Raw genomic sequence first — 8,184 nt, 5'->3', positions numbered from 1 at the left:
TCATATAGATAACGATTGAGAGAAAGACCAATCAATATCACATAGCTGAATAGATATATAGACAGAATGATAGATAAGTATGCGATAGATTGATGTTGTACACATGGCTAGATAGGTAGATATCACATAGACACATTAGATAAATAGATATCACATAGATACCTAGATAGATTAGTTTCACAGATAGGTATCGCATAGATTAATATCAAATAGATAGACAGAAATCATAGAGATACTTAGAAAATATGATAGCTAGATAAGTATAACAATTCTAGATATATAGATAGATTGTTATATGGATTTCACATAGATAGTAGCTATTCAGATAGATAAGAACCACATAGATATATATCAGATAGTAAGACAGATCCATATGACGTAGATAGACTTATAGATATTGAATAGAGGAGATAGCTCAGTAGGTATCACATAGAGAAACATCATTATCACACAGATTGATATTACATAGATAAATACATACATGGACACAATTGTTGGTTCCCTCGTTTAATGAAAGAAGAACCCACAATGGTCACAGAAATAACTTGAATCTGACAAAGTGGACTTTGCCAAACTAAATGTTGACAAGCCACAAAACTGAGAGGATGCCCTATGGATGGATTAGACAAAAATCTAACTTTTTGGCAAGGCACATCAGCTCTATGTTCACAGATGGAAAAATGAGGCATATCTTGAAAAGAACACTGTCCCTACTGTGACACATGGAACATGGAGAAGGCTCTGTTATGTTCTGGGGCTGCTTTGCTGCATTTGGCACATGGTGTCTTGAGTCTGTGCAGGGTACAATGAAATCTCAAGACTATCAAGGGATTCTAGAGAGAAATGTGCCAGAAAGCTTACTCTCAGTTGCAGGTCAAGGGTCTATCGCAGGATAATGACCCAAAACACACAGCTTAAAACACCCAAGAATGGCTAAGAGGAAAACATTGGACTATTCTGAAGTGGCCTTCTATGAGCCCACACCTATTGAACATCTTTGGAAGGAGCTGAAACATGGTTCCTGGAAAAGGCACCCTTCACACCCGAGACAACTGGAGCAGTTTGCTCATGAGGAGGGGGACAAAATACCTGCTGAGAGGTGCAGAAGTCTCATTGACAGTTACAGGAATCGTTTGATCGCAGTGATTGCCTCAAAAGGTTGTGCATCAAAATACTAAGTTACGGGAACCATCATTTCTGTCCAGGCCTGTTTTATGAGTTTGTTTGTTTTTTTAATTGTGTTGGAGTGAAAAGCAATATCTGACTTTCATTTGTTCATTTCATAGAATTTTTATTTATTATTACTTTTGTCAGATTCAAGTTATTTCTGTGACCATTGTGGAGTTTTCTTTCATTAAATGAGGGGGACCAACAATTTTGTCCACGTGTGTAGATGCCAGATAGATACACAGATATCAGACAGGCAGATTGACAGCACATGGATAAATATTTGATAGCTATATAGTATTGAGAATAGAAATGTGTGCATGACTAGACAGTAGGGTTGGGGGATTATGACCTACATCAAAATCAGGATTAATTGAGTTTAATTATTTTAGGACACTCCCTTTTTGCAAACCATATTACCTTTTTACAAGACAGTGAACTTCGGTTTGGGTTATTCACATCTCAGAGTTACTATGCCGAGACTTATTTCACCGGGGGGCCAAGCAATTCAAAATATCCTGCCTGGCAATTCAGATGAGTAGACAGGCAGGCAGCATACAGCATCTCACACAGCCTATGTGCACATGTAGTAAACTGGATAGAATGTTTAACAGATTACCTAGTTTGTCAGATAGATAGATAGATAGAATTTGAATGTTTAATTGTTTTTAAATGTTTTTGTTTTCTTTCCACCTTTTTCTTTTTAAATTGTAACTTTATTAACTTTTCAAAAATATTATACAAATCTAAACAAAAAAAGTGGATTATGTCATGTATAAAAAAACAAAAAAGAAAGAGGGGGGGAGAGGGTACTAAAAACCTTTGGAAATAGCATCCAATGGTACCCAAATAGGCAAGGAAGAAGTCAAAAAGATAACAAACAGTAGCTAAAACCTAACAAAACCCACACAGAATAGTAGACCAACAGGAGGAGGGAAGAAAGGAGTAAGAGGGGGGGAGGTCAGAGGCTACAAAGAATGCAATACATATCGCAGGGATTCCAGATAGCTTGGAAGGCATCTGTTGTGTTAGGCATGACAGTGAGGAATTCTAGGCTGCGTACATCATTGACATGAGCCATAAACGCAGGGCCAGTAGGGGGATGCAAACTCTTCAGTGAAGGGCTATACGTGATTTACAGCATTACAAAAGCACAAGAACAGCTTAGGTTTTTTGCCAAGGTGTCTAAGAGGTAAATTGAGCAATTGAAGGGATCGAGCCTGACACCCTGGAGAAAGAGCTCGTTGGTTAATGTTCTAACCTCTGACCAAAAGGCTTGAATCAAGCAGCAGCTCCAGCAAATGTGAAACAACGTACTGTCAGTAAGGCATCTCTAACAGGCCTTGTGAATACTAGGTGTGCAGTAAGACCAGGGTATGGTACCAGACCATTAGCAACTAGTACTGAGTCTCCTGAAATGTTATGCCTGTTGAGGACTTGGCCACGTGGGACCGTATGATCTGTTATTGCACTCAGTCCATCTAACTATATATTTGTGGATAAGGGGCACCCATCCCTCTGGAGAAGAAAGAATATGATAAATGTCTGGAATGAAACCCTCAGTAGAGGTATCAGCACAGCAAATCTCAAAAAGGGTAGGGATGGATACCCGCGAGGCCCCAAACAGAGTGACCTCAAAGTGGAATATCTGTCTACAGTGGACCCACTCAGAGGATGGCAATTGCAAACTAGATGTGAAATAGTCAAAGGGCAGGAGCTCCAGGGTTGACGGGTCAAATGGGTCAGCAATGTGAAACAGAGCGGGTAGGGGGTGGCCCGAAACCTCAAGAATGCATTAGGATGGACAGGAGCCAGCCAGAGCTTTTCTATCCACTTAGTGTAAGCCTGAACCGATGCCCAAAATGGAATATAGTGTAAATGGGCTTTCCATTAATAGTGGAGTAAGTGTGAAACCGCCAAACCCCACTCTGCCTTACAAGTCAGCATATTTTACTTTTTAATAATGTAATTATTAGACCCCCTAAGGGTCTTGAACCCCAGGGGGCCTGATCACTAATGTAATGCATTCAAATGCTAATTAATTTCAGAATATCAGCACTTCTATTACAGGCTGCATAGAACAACATGTAATGAAAGAAATGCGGAAACAAGCCTTGGAACCTTTCAATAGGCTTCCTGCTGTCATGGCCATGTCATTCCAGGACCAGCAATCCTTTCCAAAATGGCAGTGGCGCCGGGAAAATGGCACCTCGGTCAGCTTTGATTGAGGTGTTCGGGGCCCTAATACATCGGGTCTTTGCAGTATAATATAACTCCTGAATGACTGCTATATTTAAATACCACGGAAAGGGTTTAAAGAACTATCTGATGTCCTCTGTTTATCACTTTTGATGGCCTCATTGACTCGAAAGAAGTCAATTAGAGATGGGCAAACCTCCGAACAGTTGTTTAGTTTTAGGTTTGGATTGTTCGATACAAAGATTAATTTGTCACAAATTGGCAGTGAAATTATAACTGTGGTCTCTTTGGAGAGCTAGTGATACAAGGTTCAACTCATAGGAGTCTCTCATCGTGCTCCAATCCAAGCTGCGTCTTCCACTGGCAAACTCAACAACTTCTTGAATTATGTTGATTCCAAAATCTTGATACAACTGCTCGTAGCTAGCTCTATCAAAACAGTCTTTCCTAGCTTTGGAGTATTGAAGACTATATCTACATTGACTACTTGAGTGACTAGTGGTTTTGACCATAGCCATCATCTTGGAACATTTCATGTTGTGGTCCAGAACGTCCAGTTGGGTACAGATATACATGCCATCTAAGAAGTGATGACGTATGATTCTGTCTTTGAGAATGGAATTGTAGAAGATCTCCAGACTCCTCGTGTGGTAGAAGTCTACAGTGTGTTTTAGGTCCTTCTGTCACAGTTGATTGAAAACAATTTTGGACATGGTATTTTTTATAGTATAGTATTATATGGTTTTATATAGAAATTTTGGGAACTTGTATGTGCAACAGGCTTATTTTGAACATTTTTAGTAGACTAGAATACTCTATGTGAGTCAGCTTAGATTTTTGCAGTGATAAACACAAAAAACAATATTGCAAAAAAAAAAAACAAAAAAAAAAAAAACCCTTAACAAAACAAAATTCTGCACTGAATGGGTAACTTTGGCAGTCGAAACAATGTAAAGCACTATGTGGACAGTCAAAGATCACAGTGTAACACTAATGGCAGAAAAAAGGGGTGACCTGACCAGTGTATGTGTAAAAAGTGAACACTGCAGTCATAGGACAGCGCAGAACTTCTCCACCCACTGCTGTGATTTTTCCCAGACTATGAATATCCATCACCTATGATTCTGCACAGAAAACAAAAACTTGGGCAAAATCCTGTTGCCATTCAGACCATGTGCTCACATAGTCTCTGATATATGACCACAGCGTCATCATCAGTCATCAGTGAAGACCAATGGAAGAGATGGCAGGTCCTGAAAAATTTGGTGAAGGTGACTCAACAGGTGAGGGGTGTCATGTAGGTCTAACTCTGTTTTAATGCTATGGGCAGCGCTGCTTTTTGGTCATGTGAATGTCCGGCATGTGACACCATCTTTACCATAAGGTTGTAGATGTTCATAAGTGAGGCTTATCTGACAGAGCTGCTTATACTTCCTAGGTTTTAACTATCTGGGAACCGTTCACTTACAAGGACTCATCACCAACTTTGTCCAGTGTTTAATGGTAATTTTGGGTGTGAATCAGTAAGTGGCAGCACCCCAATGACTGTGTGGATACTGTGATGGTAGGGACATCCATGGCCATACATATTACACCATAACATCACCATGTAATAATATATTGGTATACTGTGTGATATAAGCCATAGGGGAATAATTACAGTGAGCTTAGTGCATGTTATGTAGCAGACCAGGAGACCACCCGTCAGAAGGTCACCCCCTCATCCAGACCAGGTTTCCACCATATGTTAATCTATTCTCCTGGATGGAATTAGGAGAACAGAGTGCACTCTGTACACCACCCTATAGAGGGCAGCATCCTTAACATCATGAACGACTTTATAACTGGCGACTTTATAACTGAGTCGTTCATGATGTTAAGGATGCTGCCCTCTATAGGGTGTTGTACAGAGTGCACTCTGTTCTCCTAATTCCATCCAGGAGAATAGATTTGCATATTTTTTACCCATAATCCCTAGCGGAGCAGGAATGACTTGTAAGTCTCCGTACTGCCTATGTAGGCACACGCTCTCCCTAATGTGGACGAGTGTCCCCACACCATATGTTATACATACTTGCCATATTCTTTAAGAAGACCACACCTCTAGAAGATCACTTTTCAGTAAAAGTTTAGGCGGTCATCTCAAAGAGGTATCACTGTGGAAGCCTCGTCCACTATCTGGTGACATTGTAGCTCATTACAGCGCTGCCACCCTATAGCTCTGGCACTGTCAATGACCCCCTAGAACAGCTGAGCAGTAGGTGCCGGGCCCTACTATGAGATATTAGTGACATAGCCTGGGTATAGTATAGTCAAGAAATCCCCTTAAAGAGCTTACAATAACTCTATTAATCTCAGTCCGTACCTGGAGTTGGTTAAATAACTTCTTACTGCACTGTTCTCCAGCAATCCCCTGAAGTCCGCGCCATGCCGCCATATTGGTGACTTCAGTCTGCTTAGTTCATATTTCACCAGTGGTTTGCCTCTAGGTTACATCTTGCAAGTAAAGTTGTCTTGAAGCATACTATGTCTGTCTTTCTGTATATATATATATATATAATATATATATGTATATATATATACATACCTTGTAAGTTACCACCTGTGTCCACCTGCATACATTATGCTACACATACAGGCAGAGTCAACCAAAGGCATGGCTAAAGGCTCATGGGCCCTAGTGCGAAAGATCCACATGTCTGTACGGCTAGGGCTACACAACAACTTTGACTCCCATTGCATGACCAAAGGTCACTAATGTAACTGAATAGAGATGTCATGCGACCGGGGGAATGTGGTGTCTTCAACTAATATTCACAAAAAAAATTATGCACTGCTCAATCTTCTGGCACAGTACCACTCCATTCATTTACATTAGTGAAGGAATCACAGGACGATATGGCGAGCTTTTATCCATGCTATGGGAGTTGCTGCCAATATTGCCCTTTAGCCCTAGCCTGACTTTCAGTTGACCCATTGATGCAGCAAAGCCATAGTGGTCTCTTCTATTGTCCTCCCAGCTCCACCATATGGTACTGCTGGTTCTGAGAGCAGCAGATGGAGCCAAGAGGACAATGGAAGAGACAATAGCCACACTGTGCAGTAAGAGAAGGTAGGTACACGATTCACTAATGCAGTAGTGTGGAAAGGTGGGCATGTGGGACCCTTGGCTTAAGGTGACCACTGCAACCCCCATACACCACTGGAGTCAACCATGCATATAACCTGGTGTATCAGGGCAGTTGAGGGCTGAATGACTAGCTGTGCCAGTGATTCTCAATCTGTGGTATGAGTACAGCAGGGGGGCACTAATTCTAGCCCTGAAATTCTGCATAGATATGTGTTGGCCCTGACATAGACGTATGTAGGAACTCTTCAAGGTCCTCCAACATTCAACACTGTATCGAAGAGGAGACAGAAGACATCAGTGTGTAAGTCTGGATGTAGAAACCATCCATTATTTTTTATTCTGTATACCTTGCCTCCAATGTGACCTGTCATGTCTGGCCTGGGGTCTCTGGCCTGAGAGATTGTCTGAATGGCCAAATTCACTTTTTCAACCTTTCATCCATAGATTCCTGGAGAACTGTGGGAAAATAGGTTTTGGCCGGAGGATTCTGTGTGGCTACATTGCGATGTGGTATCACTGTATAGCAGCATATTGAGAAATACCAAGAAGAAGAAGGCATGGGAATGCACCAATTCACAACATCATCACAGTTGTCTGGAGATGGATACAAATCCCTCCTTGGTGCTCTCGTCCATAAAGGCTGAAGACATCGATGTAAATGTAGAGGCACTCACCGAGGAAATATACAATCTTTAGGCTTTATTCAACATGCATTGAAAACAACAGTTTTGCGATTGAGGAGCAACTAGCGTCTGGCCAATGGATGTTTCAAAGTGTTTTGTCTGGCCCCTACCTTGTATAATAGCATACCTCACGCAGTGGCGGTGTGTGCCCTTAGTCATCATATACAGTCAGTGAAGATTTCATATCATTCGCTTTGGGTGTGGTACAGTTTTTGTACTTGGTGGTAAGTTCTATCTTCAGTTGGAATGGTGGAAAAAATTTTGCCCTCATTAGTGAATCTGATCATGGCTTGGTGGTAGGAGTTGTCACTCTTTGGATTACCCACACGTGCTGGTATGGCAGATACATTGACGGTTTGCAGCTCATTTGGGGTGCTGAGGTGTACCAGGTTTATGGAGTACATTAACAATAAAGAGGACCTCGGACCTCTCGTGACACGTCTACTTTTACTGGAGGACCTTTGTACTGGAAGTATGAAGTACTGGCTGCCAGAAGTACGGGCTGGTTGGGTTGTGATTTTTTAACAGACAGCACCCGGATAACCTTGGATGACATCCCAGTGTCATCCAAGTGCCTTCCATGCTCCATTATTTCAATGGGGGTTCCGATGCGTATTCATGGTACCCAACATCACCTGCTCTATAATATAATCAGAATGCAACAGACATTGGAATCCACCTCAGAAAGCCCTTGTGGAAGTGAGGACTAGGAGGTAAGTTAACTAATTGTTTTAGACAACCCCTTTAAGGATCAGTCTGTTTGATACAAAGTAGGGTGAATATATAGCATGCAAAGTCCAATATAGCCTAGCATTAGGCAAAAATTACTCAAGTCCAATAAAAATTAACATTAGGGGAAAAAAAATTCTACTCGAGGACAAAAAAGATGCATTTAGAAGACACAACTTTACTGCTAGGTTAAATATATGATAGTGAAATATTACAGAATAGCATAAGTGTAAGTAAATATGAAATGTACAGCTACACGGGACGCCAAAAGGCAAG

This window comes from Leptodactylus fuscus, chromosome 6 (assembly GCF_031893055.1).
Source record: "Leptodactylus fuscus isolate aLepFus1 chromosome 6, aLepFus1.hap2, whole genome shotgun sequence".
Lineage (NCBI taxonomy): Eukaryota > Metazoa > Chordata > Amphibia > Anura > Leptodactylidae > Leptodactylus > Leptodactylus fuscus.
This window is presented reverse-complemented; position numbering follows the sequence as displayed.